The sequence below is a fragment of the Lepidochelys kempii genome, chromosome 26 (genome assembly GCF_965140265.1).
Source record: "Lepidochelys kempii isolate rLepKem1 chromosome 26, rLepKem1.hap2, whole genome shotgun sequence".
NCBI lineage: Eukaryota > Metazoa > Chordata > Testudines > Cheloniidae > Lepidochelys > Lepidochelys kempii.
This window is the reverse complement of record NC_133281.1, coordinates 12,735,876-12,754,612: the sequence shown is the minus strand read 5'-3', so window position 1 is coordinate 12,754,612 and position 18,737 is coordinate 12,735,876. Positions and strand designations below refer to the sequence as shown.

Here is an 18,737-nt window from a genome sequence, read left to right as displayed (position 1 = left end):
CAGCCAAACAGAATAACCCTGTCATTTATCATCTTATTTATATTACAGTAGCATTGAGAAGCCCCAACCAAGCTTGGGGCTCTATTGTGATCGGTGCTGTGCAAAAATCAATATTAGAGGTAGTCCTTGTCCCACGTCAGTGAATCAGGGTTTATTTACAGTTTTTGCACTGATTTAACTAAATCAATAGGTTTCTTTCTATTTAGTTAAACCAGGGCAACCCCCAAGGGTGGACTGATTATAGTGGTATAAAGATGTTTCCGATGGCAAGTGCGTCCACTGACTGAGGATGTTCTGCTTGAAGTGGCATTTCCCCATGTCAGACCAGGTTACAAAACAAGGGGCCTGCTCCAAACCCTATTGAAATCAATGGGAGTCTTCAAATCAACTTCAGGGCTTTGGATCGGGCTTGGTGCCCAATCTTGCTGCGACTGAATTAAATGGCCTAGCTTCAATGGGAGACCCTAAATGATTCCCTCTTAGAAAGCAGAGCTCTTGGTGTATTTTTGGGCTGAATCCTTAGATCCAGACTACTTCACTGTTACACAGGCAAAATGTCTATGGACTCTGTGGGTGTCTTTGCTTACATAAGTGCAGCTGGATTTGATCTTTGTATATGGCCAGGTCCATAAACAAGAACCTGGTCTGTCCATTGCACTTAAGGTACAAGTCAAGGGCATGTTACTAATAAAAAATAAAACTGTTTCTCATTCCTAGATATGGGTGGGAGTGTTCTCTAGATTATCTTTTTTTTTTTTTTTTTAAATTCATGTTGGTGGGCTTGGCCCTAAAAAGTGAATCAATTTCAACCTCCTGGAACCCTACCAAAACAAACCAGCATGACAGCCCAAACACACCGAGAAACCCTACAAAAACCAAGCCATTCGGCCACCACTTATAAGTAGCCTCACAATAATAAGCCAATGAGCGCAGCCAAATATTCACCGTAACTGGAAAATTAAATTTAAAAAAAACAAACAAACAGATAATAACCACACATCCCTTACAGAACACTTTTCCGCATAGATCTCAGGGTGCCTTACAAAAGGTGGATCAGTGTCATTAGCCAGAGCTGACAGAGGAGGAGCTAATGTCACAGTAGAGAACAGAATTTGGGTTTCTTGACTGCCAGCCTAGTCCTGAGCCATTGACATACACTGCCTCCCCAGTGGAGGAAGAAGGCTCAAAGTGTTTCAGGTAAGAATTTTATTTAGGCCATAGAGATTAATAAATGCATACTGCAACATTCTTAAAAAAAATACAATTTATTGGGTCTGATTTTCAGGATGCTGAGACGCAAACTGCTCAGTTTGGGTACTCAGTCACCACAACTATGTGCGCCAGATTGGGTGTGTATCTAGCACCATTTATGCAGATGAACACCCTCTTTTGGATATACAATTGTGCACACAGTGAGTGCTCAAACTGCACTCGTGCAAATGCAATCTGACATCAGGCCTTGATTTCATGAAACTAAGGTTATCTGGTTATATTCCAGGATTTGAAGTGAAGATGGGAAAGTGATGTTAGAAAATGTGTGATGGGAAACAATCACAGGTACCGTGAGGAACAGAAAGGGTCCAGCCAATATAAATGTCAGGCTAGGATTTGGGATGGGTGACTCAGCTGATAGATAAGAGAACCTGAAACCGTGACAGCCCCTTCTAGCTCACCCTCAAAGAAATCCCGACAATCTGAAACCAAGCAACCACATAAATAAGCTTAATCCAAATCAGAATTTACTCCTTGAGAAGTGAGAATAGTCAGAGACTATGAGGTCCATAAGGGACTTGGTTATGGATATCAATTGTATATGGAAGGTGCTCAGATACTAGGTGATGGAGGACCATATAAAACCCTAAGGCCACTTAAAAGCTTTGCTGGCATAGCTATGTTGGTTAGGGGTGTGATTTTTTATTTATTTAAGACATGACCTAGCTATGCCTGCAAGAACCCTAATATATGCAGTTACACCAGAAAAAAACCCCCCAAAAAACACAGACAAAAACCCACAGATTTTGCTGATATAACTTATTTTGTTTGCCGAACCAGGAAAAGCTACACAAACCAAAGGATTTATTTTGCTACTACAATTGCATCTACACTAGGAAGTTTTTACCACTATAGCTATACTGGCAAAACTTAAGGGTACATAAGAACAGCCATATTAAGTCAGACCAAGGGTCCATCTAGCCTAGTGTCCGGTCTTGTGACAGTGGCCAATGCCAGGTGCCTCTGAGGGAATGAACAGAGCAGGTAATCAAGTGATCCATTCCCTGTTGCCCATTTCCAGCTTCTGGCAAACATAGGCTAGGGACACCATTCCTGCCCATCCTGGCTAACAGCCATTGATGGACCTATCCTCCATGAATGTATCTAGTTCTTTTTTGAACCCTGTTACAGTCTTGACCTTCACAACATCCTCTGGCAAAGAGTTCCACAGGTTAACTGTGTATTGTGTGAAAAAATACTTCCTTTTGTTTGTTTTAAAGCTGCTGCCTATTAACAAGACAAGGCCAAAGACAGAAAGGAAAAGGCAGCGATGGGGCATGAAAGGAGGGCAAAGAAACTAGTGATAGGTACCGGAGATGCAGAAGGGAGTGAAAAGAATGGACTGGAAGGGTAGACTTCTTATACCATATATAGTGTACGAAATAACAATCCCTTCTAAACCAAAAGGTAAATCAAGTCTAATTCCATCCTGGGGTCTTCAACAAACCATCTGAGCTTAACTTTTCTGATCTATGATGTCTGGTATTAGGATGTGCTGCCATGAAGTTGTGCTCTTTCTAAATGCCTTTTTGAGTAGGGAGTCTTCTGAAGGGACACATTTTGCATCTCTGCAAAGGGCCCTTGTTAACATGGCCACCAAGACTCTGGTAAAACAGGAACAAATATAATCTGCATCCTGATTGTATGCGGCGTTATTCTCTTGTCCTTTTCTACTGGTTCACTAAGAGATAGATCCAGACAAAGCTGTTTCTATGGTCTGTTCTACACTTATCGGCAATCTGGCGAGGATGATCTCTTTCACATGTTTTATTTTTCATGGGTCCTTTGGTGACTGAGGAGTCCGATCTTTGAGCCACAGGCTCATTGGCAGACATTGTAAGTGGTTTTGGAAGATGGGTCGGGCCACGATCGCTCCATGATGGTTGTCTTTCCTTTCTTTTCCAGTCTTTTTCTGCAACCAGGGAAAGGCAGTTTTCCTCAACAGTGGACGTTCCCTCTCTGACAAGTCTTCCCCAGTTATCCCCCAGCGTGTGGCGTCACTTATACCAACATAGCTATACCAGTCAAGGATGTGCAAAAAAAAAAAAAAAAAAAAAAAACACAAACCCCTACACCTTCTAGTGACTCAGCTATGGCAACAAACCCCCTAGTGTGGACGTAGTTATGCCATTAGAAGAGAAAAGGAGGACTTGTGGCACCTTAGAGACTAACCAATTTATTTGAGCATGAGCTTTCGTGAGCTACAGCTCACTTCATCGGATGCACACTGTGGAAAGTGTAGAAGATCTTTTTATACATGCTTTGCTCAAATAAATTGGTTAGTCTCTAAGGTGCCACAAGTCCTCCCTTTCTTTTTGCGAATACAGACTAACACGGCTGTTACTCTGAAACCTGTCATTAGAAGAGAGTGTTTGTCGGCACAGCTAATGTGGTCAGGGAAGTGATGTTCCTGTACTGGCAGAAAAAACCTTCTGTTGACAGATGCTGCATCTACATTAGGCAGCTAAAACACCTTCTGTTGACACCTGAGGCCCCTACACTGGGGCCTATGCTGCCACAGGCACTGTAGTGTAGACACAGCGGACTATAAGTATTCTTTAGAGAGATTCATAATTAAACACATGTACATCTACTGCCCACGAAGACGTTTCGGGGAATGTTGCGAGCAAACGAAAAAGCGGGCGTGACACAATGGAAAATGCTTCTCAAATATGCAGGCTAACCTGCTGTATCCATCCACACTGCCACATTTGGAATGTTTCTACAGATCTAGATCCACGTGCGCACGCAGATATTTTTGTTAGCTTCAGATGTTTTAATCTCAATGTACAGAACTTTATCTGCTTATACGGTCTCCATCACAGTTGTATCCGAGCCCTGGCCTCTACAAAATTACAGCATGTCAGTTTAACTACATCACTCTGGGGTGTGGAAAAATCCACATGGATTATAATGACCGAATCCCCGGTGTAGATAGCTTGATGGGAGAGCTTCTCCCATCGACATAGCTACTGCCTCTCAGGGAGGAGAAGTACATATGCCGACTGGAGAAGCTCGCCCTTCGGCATAAGTAGCATCTTCACTATGTACACATCGGTGCCGTGCTGTAAGCGGAGAAACCCCTTGAGTAGCTGCCAAGCATTTCAAAATAGAAATAACGTTCTCTCTCCAGCTTCCAAGCCTACGGGAGAAAAACGCAGTTCAATAGTAACTACTGATTATCGCCTTGTTTTAAACATTTGGAGAGATTCCCCCAGCATGAGGCTGGTGCTCCTAGAGTTTCTATTTGTACCATAGAAATATATAAACATTGGGGAGGGGAATTTCCTAGCGTTTATGTGCATGAGTAGAATTTATAGACACTGACAACAGGCACTCTAGCAATAAAAAGAGAGAGAGAAAGACGGAGACTCTTCAGATTAAAATACATAACATCTAAAAGTCACTCATATTCCACAAGAGCATTCCTTAAAAATCGTGACAACCATGCGATAGATTATTGTAGGGCAAGAGAAAAAAAAACATTACTTTTCTTAGAGGAGCTGTCATCTTATTACACACCAAAATGATACAATTAAGGATAGAACACCAAGAGCAGTGAAGCAAATCCATTGGAGGACCCTGGGTATTCACTCGAGCGGCTAGCCCGTGCCACCATGGCTATCATTATTCGGGCTAGCTGGATCAAAGCTAGCTCAGGTGTCCCTACACATGCTGCAGTCACACCTCTGACTGCAGTGGAGACTTACCCTAACACGCGCCTTAGTTGAACTTTATTACACAGATGTTACTAACCGGCACTGTTTGGACCCACAACATTCCATAAAAGAGCTCTAGTTTTAATAGGCAACCTTACCTTCTAATCCCTTGAAATGTTCAAAACTAAGCAGAAGGGGGATGTCCAGCAGCCGATCTGCAAAAGCTCTAGGATGAAAGAGTCCTGGGTGCTGCAGGGTGAGGAAGCCTAGTTTGTCTTGACAGAGAAAACTACTGATGAAAGCATGGTATTGACTTCTAATGTCAAAGGCGCGAGTTAAAATGTGTTTTGCGCAATGTTGATTGACTTTTAGAGCGGAGCAGCATCACACCACATCACAGGACACAAATAGATCTCAGTGGAGGATGTGACATGCGAACAAGCGAGGACCTAGCCTTGTACAAATCATAACAACAAATGAAGGGAAAACCAGCAAGAGCATAAAAACAGAGCCATCAAATTCTAACCTGGTCCCTCTTCTGTGCTGCCCCGGGCATCCTGTCTTGGGTGCATCAGTCTTGCTTAGACTGTCATTTTCCCCCCTTTGGACAGTAACTGTCTTCATTTAGCGTTTTGTACAGTGTAAAATACGCTATCAGCGCTTAAGAAATGATCAACAGTAATAATAATGAAGCAAAGTTGTACTGCACAGGATGGTCCAATAAAACCTATACACGAAAAGCCCCACTGAAGTCTATGGCAGCCTGATCAGATCAGGCTCATGGGCTTTTAGATTATAGTTACTTTTTAAAAATAAAAACAGATAATTGCATTCCAGGCCATTTAGCAATCTCCGAATTTTATCTTTTTTTGTGAAATGTTCACAAAATGAGAGCTTCCACCCCAACTGCCCCCTGCAAGAACACCCAACTTTGAAATGCAAACAAACAAACAAAAACGATTTTCACTGAAATTGCATTTTGAAAAGTCAATAATTTTGAAGGTTTCACTGGAGTATCAAACCAATTTTTGCTGAAAAGGGGCCCAATTTCCACTCCCTAATGGCCTACCAAAAGAAATAATGGAACTAACATGACATTTCTGCCACCACATTATTCACTCTGCTTGCATGTTGCATCCCTTCCCTCCCACTCCGTGTTGTTCTTGTCTATTCAGATGAGAAGTTTGGTTCTTTGGACAGCACCTAGAACTATGGAGTCCTTGTCCATGACTGAGGCTCCTAGGCGTCCAAACAACAAATAAAAACCCTGATTTAGGATAGCGGGGCTAAAAATAGCAGTGTAGACACTGGGATCAGAATGGAGCCTCAGCTCTGAGACCCTGCGAGACCTGGGCTCCGAGACCTTTTAGCTCCAAAGGCTGGGCCCTGCGAGCCTGAGTTAGCTGACCCAGGCTCTGAGGATCGGTGCTGAGGGGGTTTTGATTGCAGCATAGACATACCCTAAGCATCCGCAGGATCTGGCCCTTTCAATTAGGCTTCTGTTCCTACATCACTTAGATGCCACGAAGGGACTGATTCTGCAAGGGGCTGAGCACCCTCAACGCATACAGAGTTCAATAAGGATGGAGGGCACTCAGCACTCACAGGATCTGGAGTTAAACACACCGTTGTGAAGTCCAGTCTCCTGAATTGCACAAATAACGGTATGAATTTTAAATGATGATGTAGGTGCAGCCATACCAGTGACAGGGCCCCTGTCCTAGTAGAGGAGGGACTCCCGAAAAACCAAGCTGAGAGTAACCTCTGCCTCTGCTCTCTCTGAGGCAGGAGAGCAGGCGCTGAGAATGAACTGCTGTGTGATGCAGGGCTTTGCGGGCGTCCATCAGCTGCTTGCAATGGCTGCAAGTCTGGCCCCACTGTGATATACGGAAAACCACTGCCCATCAACCCTTCTCTGTTTGAATGAGGACCTTGTCACTGCACTGACTGCACAGAGGTCTGGACCAAAACCACGGATTAGAACCACCGCCTAAGATCTTATGTTTGTTGGGACCATTAGAAATAGGGACCAGCTGGAAAATTCAGATCAGGGCTCTGATTTTTAACACCCTAGAGTTCTGATGTGTTGAGCTAGTATTTTTCATTTGGGTTTCTCTCAAATGGAACCGTGCATTTCCAATGGGCTTCTGTCCTAAATCCTCCATGGATTCAAATTCTGATCTCAGTTTTGAGTTTGTTATGATCTCGCAAAATGGGTATGTTTCATATGGCTTTAGGTTTTCCTGAGATTATTGCACACATCCCTGTGCTTTACATGGAGACATCCATTTATATGCACACACATACACACACAGATTATCTGAGCTGTCCAGTTTTATTTCACGCCTGGGCTGTTCAGATCTACTTATCCTTTTAACATGAAATATCAATAAATCTGCATCACAGCTGTCAATATAGTTTCTGGATAGCTAGTCACACTGGTAAGGAGAAACAGGAATGGGAAGTGACATTTTGCAGCTTAAGATAATGTGATAGGGGCTTTCCCAATTCCTTTTGGGAGATTATTCCGCACTCTCTTTTCCTGATATTTGGCTTAAAACTTCTTTTGCTTAGTATCATCCCCCTGGTGATAGTTAAACACCATCCTGCACCGTTTCACTCCCTCCTGAGTGTTTTAGCCCTTCCAACACTTGTATACAATTTTCTTGGAATTGTGTCCTCAATGGAAAATGAAGATGATCCATTTCTAGAGACAAAACTGCACAGTAATCAGGAATAATCCTGCATTCACTGGGGGGATGGACTTGCCTCTTACTCCTAGATACCTTTCCCATCTCTACTTTCTATGGTTCTGGTATTCTAAAGGCTAAAGCGGCGGGACTAGGAGCCAGGACTCCTGGGTTCTCTTTCTGATTAACTTTTCTGTACCAAATCTGTAGCATTTACTCACTTCACAGGAAGAAAAGGAGTACTTGTGGCACCTTAGAGACTAACAAATTTATTTGAGCATAAGCTCTCATGAGCTACAGCTCACTTCATTGGATGCTCATCCGATGAAGTGAGCTGTAGCTCACGAAAGCTTATGCTCAAATAAATTTATTCATCTCTAAAGGTGCCATATGTACTCCTTTTCTTTTTGTGAATACAGACTAACACGGCTGTTACTCTGAAACCTGTCACTTCATAGGGATGTTCTGAGTCTTAATTAGTTTTTCCTAACGTGTATAGTGCCAGGGATCTCAAAACAAATTCAAGCCTACACCCCAACCCCGGTTAGTGGTCTCACAATGATAAATTGCATCTTTAAACAGTTTGCAAATCCATCTCTCTGGAGACTCCTTACATCCCAAACTTCCGACCTGCTTTGAAAGGTGCCATTGCAGAAAAACCAAACCTGGCCCCAAACCATTTCTTTACTCCTCATGTGGATTCCTCCCCACCCTATGCCCTGAATTTATATTGATCTGAGGTGCAAGATGGGTCCTGTATCAGTCACAGGTTTAAGGTCCAATATCATTAGTTTAAAGGGCTGGATATCCCAAAGAAGAATCCTCCCTTTGCACAGCATTTGTTTCTAACCTTGGTAAATTGGAAAGCATCAGACTAACACTGACATTCTGGGTTTAGGTCATTTAAGAGTTTCATTCATTATTTTTAGATTACTGTGGCCCCTACATACTGCAAGCAAGATCAGAGCTCTATTTCTTCTAGATGCTTTACATTCAAGCCGGTGAGGAATTTTTCAGTAAAATGCTAATTTGTTTAAACCAAAACTTTTCATGAGAGTCAGTTTCAACAAAGTTAGGCATGCAAAAAGATTTTCAAAACTTTTTTCCAAATTCTAGAAACATCCCATTTTGACATTTTCTAAATGAAACATTTCAGTTTTCCAGTTCCAAATATCTTTGTTTTCACATGTACACTAATTATAGAACGTTTTTAAATAGTAAAAAAAAAAAAAAAATCAAATATTTAAAAATGATCAAAACTAAACATTTTGATTGAACTCCCCCCACCCCCTTCAGATTTTCAGTTTGTAGAAGTTTTCAAAACTTTGATTTTTGGTCCCAATTTGGGCTGGAAAAAATTTCTGAAATCTCAAAAATGTTAATGGGATAGAGAAATCATTTCCTGTCAAGCTCTCCTGCGTAGACACATAGGAAGACAGTGTCTACACCCCAAAGATTTTACAAGACAAGATGGACAAATGGTAGGAGAAAAGAAATCTCTCCGTTTTGTAGATGGGAAACTGAGGCACAAGAGAGGAAGTCATAGAATCATAGAATATCAGGGTTGGAAGGGACCTCAGGAGGTCATCTAGTCCAACCCCCTGCTCAAAAGCAGGACCCATCCCCAATTAAATCATCCCAGCCAGGGCTTTGTCAAGCCTGACCTTAAAAACTTCCAAGGAAGGAGATTCCACCACCTCCCTAGACAACGCATTCCAGTGTTTCACCACCCTCCTAGTGAAAAAGTTTTTCCTAATACCCAACCTAAACCTGCCCCACTACAACTTGACCAAGGTCACAGAGGGAGTCTCAGGCAGAGGTGGGAGTTCAATCCAGATCCCCCAAGTCCAGTTCATCGCCTTAACCACAAGACCAGTGCTCCACACCCCATTTTGAACTCCCTGCTAGCATGGAATCTCAATTGCTCGACCTCAAGTTAACCTGGACACCGACAATTCTTAGTCCTTGTTTATAACAAAGTGACAATATGCAACAGTTCTGCCCCCAGAAAAATGCTACATACTAAATTACAATGCAACCATTTTTATTAGTAGATTCTTTTTTAAAGCGCTGACACTAGGATTTTGAGAAACTCCGGGGACTCCAGCTCACTTTTAGTGCCACTGAAGCTGCACCCTGTTTATGCCAAACGTGGACCTGTCCCTTTGGCTGAAGGACCAGATTTCTCTCTGAATTGTATCTTAAGAATGGTTTAGTGAAAAGCAGAAGGAGATGGTATTCTTCCTGTCCACAAGATGGTACTACAGCCCCACACTTTCCCTCACCGCATGCCATGCAGCAATGGGCTGTTGGTGCAGTCCACATCATTACTCACTTTACCTTGTGTGTTTTTCAGGCTCCATTTTTCTTCAGCCTTTGTGAAACCTCCACATTCCCAGATCTCTCCATGGCAGTCATCTCACAGCTGGGCCTCTCCGAGCAAGCGCCTGGGTGAGCGCTACTGAAAAGGTTACTCCTGAAATGTTAAGGGGAGAGGGGAAAAAAAAAAAAAGTCACATAGCTCATAAAAATGTCTATAAATTGCTTTTGAAAAGTACCTATATGCCTGAGAGCGCAGACACTTTCCTGAACACAATCCCATTTTTAAAAGCTGTAAGTATTACTATTAATCTTCACTGGGAGAAATTACCAAATTCTAAAGGGCTCTTTAATCTAGCGGAAAAAGGCAGAACAAGAACCAATGTCTGGAAGCTGAAGTCAGACAAATACAAACTAGAAGTGAGGTGCACATTTATAGCGGGGAGGATGACTAACCATTGGAGCAAGCTACCAAGGGAAGTGGTTTACTCACCATTTCTTGCTGTCTTCAAGTCAAGCCTGGATGCCTTTCTAGGAGATATGCTAGAGCCAAACACAGGTTATTAGGCTCAGCACAGGGGTAACTGACTGCAGTTTAACGGCCTGGGCTGTTTAGATTGTCCCTTCTGGCCTTAAATAATAAATCCATAGAGTTTACATACAAACAGTGCACTCATAAAAGCGGCATCTTCATGCTCAGCAGATCTGCCCCTTACAAGTGCTGGGTTTTTGCACTGGCTCTGCACAGGGGTGAGTTGCTCTACCCAGCTGAGTCACTTCTGCTGATTTTAATGAGACACAGATGCTTGCCTTGTTATCCCTGAGCAGCAGCTGCAGCTATCGGAGGGTCAGCTAGATTCTCAGCAGGCTCATGCATCAACCACAGAGCAAACAGCGAGGGTCGGACTGCAGAATCTTTATCCCTGCCAAAAATGTAAGCAGCAGCAAGAACAGTGTCGGTTTTTCAGAGTCCAGGCTCTGTTTCAGGGCTAGCCCTTAGAAAAATCATCCTTTGTCTTATAAGCTGAGTGAATGCAATTGGGAGAGACTAATATTTGAGCCCCTTATCTGATTCATCACATGTTCTGGTTTCTCCTGTCTCTAACCTGATTCCTCCCTTACCTATGAATGGGATTGCTGTGGGAACTCCACCCCTCTCTCCATTCAGACACTCCTCTTAAGGGCAGGGCTCTCCTAACTCTGTGCAATTAACACACACTCTACTTATAATCACTGTGCAGAGCTTAATATTCCCTTCTATTTATACTGCATATTCCATCTGAAGGATTTCAAGATTTCTGGAAAGTCAGCTCTGTCCTTCTCCCATTGATGCCTCAGGAGTTTTCCCTCTGACTTTAATGGCTTGCAGGCCTGTAACGTACAGGGATAGCATCCCCATTCTCCTGGGCCCCACGTAGAATGCAATCTGCGGCTTCACAAAGGAACGCACCATTTCCCTTCCTGACACGTTATTACATACACTGTTACTGTCCGTCCCCCCTGGCTGTTCTTACAGACATATGGGTAGGTGACTGCAGGAGAGGAGAAGCAGCCAGTTGGGTTTCCTAGGGCCAGCCAGTTATTCCGGGACAAGGATACTCCTGTCCCACAGAGCAACAAAGCCTTGCAGAAGGGATAGTGCCGTAGCTATCTTTCAGAGTGCCTGAGCTTGTCAGGAGAGAGAACACTTGTAGCTGCAACCAGGCAGGAGTGTTGCCATCCAGAGACTGATGCCCTGAAAAGTCAGCCCTGGGAAGGCAATTTAGTTCCTTGCTTAAAAATGAACTATATGCTAGTCACGGCAAATAAAAGTATTTAGCACACAGAGCACACTTGGGTCCTACTGAATAAATACTCATTGCCTAGAGCGCTGGTTACTTACTAGACTGCACAGCAGAGAACATTTTAAAGACAGATGATGCCTACTGCCTGTACTTCATTTAAGGAAAAGTAGAGTAAGCCGAATGGTCCATCCACGGATGATCATTTGGACTTGGTAATTGACAGGAAAGGTGCATGCCATATTTATTTAGTTGTGTTCATTTGGAGGATGGCTGGTGGAATTATTAATTGCAAATAATGGCTGTTGCAAATGTAGCCCTTCTTTCCTGCTCATGAACTCACCCTGACTTTTGCCAGTGTATCTACGATTTGCCACGTAGTTTGAGTGAACAATTCTCAACCTATCAGTTATTCATAAACTGTTCACTTTGATTATTTCACTATTTGCAGTGTGGGGCTGGTGACTTACTTATGAGCTTTTGCTAGATAGCTAAACTTTTTTAAAAGTGGAGAACAAAAAAGTGCATAACAAATTCTATGAATTTTTGGATTAATATTAATTTACGCTATAATTCACAAAACTCCAAGTAACCGCCACTTGGCGGAATATTTGGCAATCCTGTAAACAACAGTGAACTGCACTTGATTGATAGATAACACAGCTGGCTGGGGAAACTGATATGTTTGGTGATTTTTTAGAAACCTTTCCTACAAATTCCATAATTTTTTCAAAATTTCATCAGAATTCTTCAGAAGTGGAAAAATTCTGACTGGCTGGGTGTCATCATTCTAGTTTGACTCACCCCACCCCACGCAGGTGGGCATGGCATCGCAAGTGAGCCCTTAGCTGGTTTTCCCCTCAGCAAGGGTATGAGCAAGTCCAAACACCCAGTGAAATTCTAAAGCTAAATGCTACCCCTTCGTGCAGGGTCTCCTTTATTCACAGAAAAGCCAAAGCAGATCATAAACAAAACTTTCACCCCAACATCTCCATGGGATGACTAGGTCAATCTTAGGCCATATCTGCCACCTGAGGCCAATGATCGCCTCTACAGGCTCTTCCCATGGGGTTCTCTTGGTTCCAGTCTCTGCCTCTGGGGTTAGGCCTCTTGCTCCTACTGGAGTAATATCCTTCTCTGGAGATGTCCATCCACTGTGCCTCTTCTCCAGAGATAGCAGGTGATCCTTGCCAGGTCAGGCTTCTGGGAAGCATCTGGGAGACCTCCTGGATGAGACCAGGTCCTCTTAGATACCTGCTGACCCCAGTCCCCCTCTCTAGGGGCACCCTCTTACAGGCTCCCCAACCGGGAAGGTCCCCCAGGGAGCTCACCTTCTAGCTCACCCAGACTTTTTCTGGGCACTCCCCTCCATAGGAGCCTGCCATCTCCCTTTGGAGTACCCCTCTAACTGAGCTTGGGGAATGTTTATTAGGTCCATGTGCTCGTTTACTAATCAACCGTCTGGGGCAGCCAATAACCCCAGGTGGGGCCTTCATAAGGCAGTCATGGGCAGAGTGGGCTCTAGCTCCCCAAAAAGAGCAGATTCCCTGGGATGTTTTGGTTGAGAACATGAAAAAAAATGCCAAAATGTCATCAGTGTACATTTTTTTTAATAAAAAAATTTCAACAAAAATGTGACTGAAAAATGGAAATTGGAAAATTTCAACCATCTCTAATGGAGAGCAATTATTTTTAGATTTGTGATGAAGGCTCCCATGTATGACTGACTGTATTAATGGAAATCTTGCTTATTGTGATACTTTTGTTCACAGCGAGGCAGAACGAAGGTCTCAGGTGGCTGGATTTCATTGGAATGCCATTATCTATGTATGCAGCAGCTCCATGGGAGTTTCTGCAAACATTCAGGATGAAATCCTAGCCTCTTTGAAGTCAATGGCAAACCTCCCACTGGGGCCAGGACGTCACCCTCAATACTTAAGCCTCGTAAACCCGCTCTGAAGCAAATGAAATGCAACATACCTGTTAAATAGCTGGTGCTGCAGAGAGGTTGAGCAGCACCATTGAATCAGTGGTGGAGCTGGGAACAGAAATCCTGACTTCATGTTCTGTATTATAATCACTAGACTATGCTAGCAATCCTCATTATAGCAAAGTATCCCCCACCGTTAGGGTGAAGTAAAGGGCGGCGAGAGAATGAAAAGAGATGAGAGACGTCTCTGCATGAAGATTCCTCTGTGTATGGTGCTTACCATCCTCCATCCTGAGGGCCATAGCTGGCTTGGTCTCCATTCAGAATACTTCTGCTATTGTTGACTGCTTATCAAACTGCAAAAACGAACAAGTCACAAAGCGGCAGCCTTCGTTAGTCATCCTGCAATTGTTATTCCCGGCCCACGCCGGGCGAATTTGAAAGTTCCTGTGATGAATGTTCTAACCTTTCCCAAGCTTGGCTGAGTGAAAGTGTCATAATTGTTTCCTGGCCTGCCCTTTAGCTGGCCAGTATTTCCTTGGACGACTCTTTCTGCCCCCTCAAACGCTGTCCTTTTTCCCTCTGTGGAAACAATTGTGGGTACAGGCTCCTCTCCAGCCTTATCCTTTAAATAACTTGGCACTCTTTTCCACCACAGATTCCACCTGAGTCCCCTCAGCTTTCTGTTGTTCAGTTTACCCTTCGCTATAGTACACTCTCTACTTCCACAGACTGCTGTCCTCAACAGAGGGCATGCGTGACCCATCCTAAAAGTGCATGTCCCCATTCTAATGGCTGGTCCGCATCGGAGGTTTATGAGTCTCATATGGGTTCTGTAAAGGAGACCGGCTCATATGTTTAGTGCTGAAGGTTCTGGGTTCAAATCCCAGAGTTGTGCCATGTTGGGTGGAAAATGGGTTTTGAACCCAAGACCTTCAGTGCCTATATGGACCAGCCGCTAATAGAAGAGGGAGACCCACTCTCACTTAGCGTGGGCTACACATGGTTTTAGGAGGCAGTCTGTGTACCTAGGGTACTTATATGGTCCCCGCTGCCGTAGTATCTGAGCAGCTCACAGGCCTTAATATATTTATCCTTACAACACTGCTGAGAGGCAGGACGGCACCATTATCCTCATTGTACAGATGGGGAACTGAGGCACACAGAGGCCAAGTGGCTTGCCTAAGTTCCCCCAGGGAGTCGGTGACAGAGCTGGGACTTGAACTCAGATCCTCGATTAGTGCTTTAATCACTGGACCATCCTTCCTCTAAGTGTGTGGCTAGATCAGGGGCTGTTGAATGGGCTATAGCCCCAGCTCTGTAACTGATATGGTACAGAATTTTTGGCAATGTTATTAACCAGACTAGAACCCGGCCAGGGCACTGAAGACAATACTTGTAAACCGTATGGCCACAGGTGTCATCCCTTACCCAGCTCAAGGGTTAAATCTGGGACCTTCCTGTGCAGCAACTCAATACAGCTAAAATAAAGGGAATAATTGAAAAAGATTAAAAAGAGCACCTTTTCCAGGCTGCTGTCCCCTGAAAGCATTTGTGAAAGAGAAACACACCAGACATGTGTCTCATCATGCGCAGTGTTTACGCCAAGTCATCCCTCTTCACCCAGAAGTGCGATAGGGAAATTATTATTTTTTTTTACACAGGGATTATCTGCTAAGACTGACAGAACGGCAGCTGCTTGTAATGAGAGAGAACATTCCCACTGCACTCTCCTAAACACATCTGTGAGTAGCAAGGTGAAGTGACATCGCTAATGCTGATGGGTGCCATTACGGAAATATTAAGCATCTCTCTGTTAGACTGATGTTGAGGGCTCAGCCTCCTGCTCTACAATCCACCCCACAAAGAGCCTGACTCAAAACCTATTGAAACCAATGGAAATCTTTCTATTGGCTTTGATGGCCTTTGGCTCGGGTCCAGAATGACTTCATTGCGTCCTTTACTGCCACTCGACAGACTATTCAAACCATTGTGTGTATTTATGAATCCTGATAATTCAGGCAAAAACCTTGGTTATGCAAAAGTCCAGTGGATACTGTAAAATCTGGATTTGGGAGGGAAACTAGGAATTGAAACACTGGAGCTGAACATTTACTGGATCAGCCCAATATCTTGTCTCCAAACATGGCCAGTACCAGCTGCTTTAGAGGAAGATGCTATAAACCCTGCAGGCAACAGCTATAGGATAACTTGTCCACAGGGCAGTTTATTTCAAACTCCATTACATGGCTAGATCCCTGAAACTGCATGAGTGTGTGTTTTCCAAAGCTTTTTAAAAAATCCTTACCATTGTATCTCTGGACCCATGCAATAGCCTGCAGGCAAGATAGGGACACATGGGCATTTTGGGGTTAACAGCAGTTTGTAAAACTGACGTTTACCTGCATCAGCAAAATGAGACATGCTAGCATGAGATGTTTATGTACAGCATATTCATATGTATTATCCTAGCAGTGGGTGACTATCGCTAAAGCTAAAATCCCTCTTTAATCTGAGGCCTATCTTTCATCTCTTTTTTGCTCCTTATATATATATAATTAGAGAAAGACAAAACAATAAGATTCTTTCATACAAACCATTGTTAGATGTTAGATGGACATCCCCAGACAGCTGACTCCAGAGAAGGATTCATAGATACTATGGTCAGAAGGGACCATTATGATCATCTAGTCCGACCTCCTGCACAACGCAGGCCACAGAATCTCACCCACCCACGCCTGTGAAAAACCTCTCACCTATGCTACTGAAATCCTCAAATCATGGTTTAAAGACTTCAAGGTGCAGAGAATCCTCCAGCAAGTGACCTGTGCCCCATGCTACAGAGGAAGGCAAAAAACCTCCAGGGCCTCTTCCAATCTGCCCTGGAGGAAAATTCCTTCCCGACCCCAAATATGGCGATCAGCTAAACCCTGAGCATATGGGCAAGATTCACCAGCCAGATACCCAGGAAAGAATTTTCTGTAGTAACTCAGATCCCACCCCACCTAACATCCCATCACAGGCCATTAGGCCTATTTACCATGAATATTTAAAGATCAACTAATTACCAAAATCATGTTATCCCATCATACCATCTCCTCCATAAACTGATCGAGTTTAATCTTAAAGCCAGATAGGTCTTTTGCCCCCACTTCTTCCCTTGGAAGGCTGTTCCAAAACTTCACTCCTCTGATGGTTAGAAACCTTTGTCTAATTTCAAGTTTAAACTTCCAAATGACCAGTTTATATCCATTTGTTCTTGTGTCCACATTGGTACAGAGCTTAAATAATTCCTCTCCCTCTCCGGTATTTATCCCTCTGATATATTTATAGAGAGCAATCGTATCTCCCCTCAACCTTCTTTTAGTTAGGCTAAACAAGCCAAGCTCCTTGAGTCTCCTTTCATAAGACAGGTTTTCCATTCCTCGGATCATCCTAGTAGCCCTTCTCTGGACCTGTTCCAGTTTGAATTCATCCTTCTTAAACATGGGAGACCAGAACTGCACACAGTATTCCAGGTGAGGTCTCACCAGTGCCTTGTATAACGGTACTAAAACCTCCTTATCTCTACTGGAAATACCTCGCCTGACGCATCCCAAGACCGCATTAGCTTTTTACACGGCCATATCACATTGGAGGCTCAAAATCATCCTATGATCAACCAATACTCCAAGGTCCTTCTCCTCCTCCGTTACTTCTAATTGATGCGTCCCCAGCTTATAACTAAAATTCTTGTTATTAATCCCTAAATGCATAACCTTACACTTCTCACTATTAAATTTCATCTTATTACTATTACTCCAGTTTACAAGGTCATCCAGATCCTCCTGTATGATATCCCGGTCCTTCTCTAAATTGGCAATGCCTCCCAGCTTTGTATCATCCGCAAACTTTATTAGCACACTCCCGCTTTTTGTGCCGAGGTCAGTAATAAAAAGATTAAATAAGATTGGTCCCAAAACCGATCCCCGAGGAACTCCACTGGTAACCTCCCTCCAGCCTGACAGTTCACCTTTCAGTAGGACCCGCTGTAGTCTCCCTGTTAACCAATTCCTTATCCACCTTTCAATTTTCATATTGATCCCCATCTTTTCCAATTTAACTAATAATTCCCCATGTGGCATGGTATCAAACTCCTTACTGAAATCTATGTAAATTAGATCCACTGCGTTTCCTTTGTCTAAAAAATCTGTTACTTTTTCAAAGAAGATCAGGTTGGTTTGGCACAATCTACCTTTTGTAAAACCATGTTGTATTTTGTCCCATTTACCATTGACTTCAATATCCTTAACTACTTTCTCCTTCAAAATTTTTTCCAAGATCTTGCATACTAGATGTTAGATGGATGTTCTTTTAAATTCAGCTAATGTATATGCTTCTCTTTCAAGTGTGTCTGTGTTTCCTCCTTGTCTAATACCAGAAAGTAAAGCAATGTAATACCACAGAACAAGTGAGATCTCTATCCCAGCTTTGTCCAATCAGCTTCTGATAAGGATCTGAATTTTGTAAATCACATAAGAAGCGGAATAATTGGATCTCTCTTGGATCTTTATTTTTAAAGTAGTCTGGATTAATGGATTGTTTTCCCTTGGTCTGGATTCCAGATAAACCTGAGATTTGTAATTAATCCATGGTCTTCTGAGCAAGGGAAGATTAGATTCAGTGGTGAATTCTGAGAAGCAACACAATGCATTACAAGCTTGCTGACTGCATTTCATTCCCTAGAGGTCACACAGCCTTTATGGGTCTTGGCAGTAAATCTCAGAATGTTCAACCAAGTGAATGGAACATGATGAAAATACCTTAAAAATGCAGCAAAACACATCAATTCTCTCGGCTACGGGGCTGCCTCAACTGCAGACACATATGCCTTTACAGCAAAATTGTACTTACTGCAGTGCTAACGCTAAACGAGTTACTTACTGCAGTGCTAACGAGGAGCGAGTTAAAGTGACTGACTCCCTTCTAGTGGACACTCCTCGTTGAATCCAGTTAGATAAAGCTTACACAGGAATTAACAAAAGATGAAGTTGGAGGCAAAAATATTGCATACCCATATGGTAATGTAGTAGGTTCTACTGGGAAG

General features: G+C 43.2%; 1 protein-coding gene across 14 annotated transcripts in view; it reads right to left on the bottom strand.

The window, feature by feature from the left end:
• Window positions 1-10,857, bottom strand: part of SLC4A5 (solute carrier family 4 member 5) — a 126,862-nt gene extending 116,005 nt beyond the window's left edge. For all 14 annotated transcript variants that reach the window (XM_073325092.1, XM_073325096.1, XM_073325094.1 and 11 more), the window contains exons 1-2: window positions 10,434-10,857; window positions 9,962-10,097 (exon numbers count right to left, since the gene is read on the bottom strand). The gene's annotated coding sequence lies outside the window, so the exon portion shown is untranslated. The remainder of the gene's footprint in view (window positions 1-9,961; window positions 10,098-10,433) is intronic.
• Between the last annotated feature and the right edge of the window lie 7,880 nt (window positions 10,858-18,737).